The sequence below is a fragment of the Oncorhynchus clarkii genome, unplaced genomic scaffold (assembly GCF_045791955.1).
Source record: "Oncorhynchus clarkii lewisi isolate Uvic-CL-2024 unplaced genomic scaffold, UVic_Ocla_1.0 unplaced_contig_14084_pilon_pilon, whole genome shotgun sequence".
NCBI lineage: Eukaryota > Metazoa > Chordata > Actinopteri > Salmoniformes > Salmonidae > Oncorhynchus > Oncorhynchus clarkii.
In genome coordinates this window covers 26,786-28,403 of record NW_027259512.1, presented here as the reverse complement: position 1 = coordinate 28,403, position 1,618 = coordinate 26,786, and positions in this window count along the sequence as shown.

The following is a 1,618-nucleotide window of genomic DNA, read 5'->3' as shown; positions in this document are numbered from 1 at the left end:
GGTAGGACTAGTATTAAAGGTCTGTAACATTAGGTAGGACTAGTATTACAGGTCTAACATTAGGTAGGACTAGTATTAAAGGTCTAACATTAGGTAGGACTAGTATTAAAGGTCTGTAACATTAGGTAGGCCTAGTATTAAAGGTCTGTCACATTAGGTCAGGTATGTAACATTAGGTAGGGCTAGTATTAAAGGTCTGTAACATTAGGTAGGACTAGTATTAAAGGTCTAACATTAGGTAGGACTAGTATTAAAGGTCTGTAACATTAGGTAGGACTAGTATTAAAGGTCTGTAACATTAGGTAGGGCTAGTATTAAAGGTCTGTCACATTAGGTCAGGTATGTAACATTAGGTAGGGCTAGTATTAAAGGTCTAACATTAGGTAGGACTAGTATTAAAGGTCTGTAACATTAGGTCAGGTCTGTAACATTAGGTAGGGCTAGTATTAAAGGTCTGTCACATTAGGTCAGGTATGTAACATTAGGTAGGGCTAGTATTAAAGGTCTAACATTAGGTCAGGTTTGTAACATTTGGTAGGACTAGTATTAAAGGTCTAACATTAGGTAGGACTAGTATTAAAGGTCTGTAACATTAGGTAAGGCTAGTATTAAAGGTCTGTAACATTAGGTCAGGTCTGTAACATTAGGTAGGACTAGTATTAAAAGGTCTGTAACATTAGGTCAGGTCTGTAACATTAGGTAGGACTAGTATTAAAGGTCTGTAACATTAGGTAGGACTAGTATTAAAGGTCTGTAACATTAGGTAGGACTAGTATTAAAGGTCTGTAACATTAGGTAGGGCTAGTAGGGTCAGTAGCAAGGTGCAGCACCAGTAGTGCTAGAGGGGTGTGCCATAATAACACATGAAAGAGGAGATCAGTAGCCTGCTGTAGCCTGCTGATCTTTAGTTTGTTCCTTGTCTGTGGCAGGTTAGCCACACCAATAATGCCTAGGTGGTGGTCAGTGAGTATTTATTGAAGTCATGTATGTTTGTTCCATTGAAATGAACTGTTTTGGCTCGGGGTAAACAAGTAAAAGGCCACCAATACCACCACCACACTGACCACACTAATAGTGCATACTGTAGAGAGGCCTACCTACTGTGAACATTTCCTGTACTTTTATTGGACAGATTATGCTTTCTGTGTTTTGGAATACCATAGAATAGAATATCACATAATAGAATACCATATAATAGAATACCATATAATATAATATAATATCATATCATATCATAGAATAGAATATCACATAATAGAATACCATAGAATAGAATACCATATAATAGAATAGAATATCATATCATATCATAGAATAGAATATCACATAATAGAATACCATAGAATAGAATATCACATAATAGAATACCATAGAATAGAATATCACATAATAGAATACCATAGAATAGAATACCATATAATAGAATAGAATATCATATCATATCATAGAATAGAATATCATATAATAGAATAGAATATCAGAATAATATATTATAGAATAGATCATATCATAGAATATCATAGAATAGAATACCATAGAATATAATACCATATAATAGAATATCATATCATAGAATAGAATATCATAGAATAGAATATATCATATCATAGAATATCAT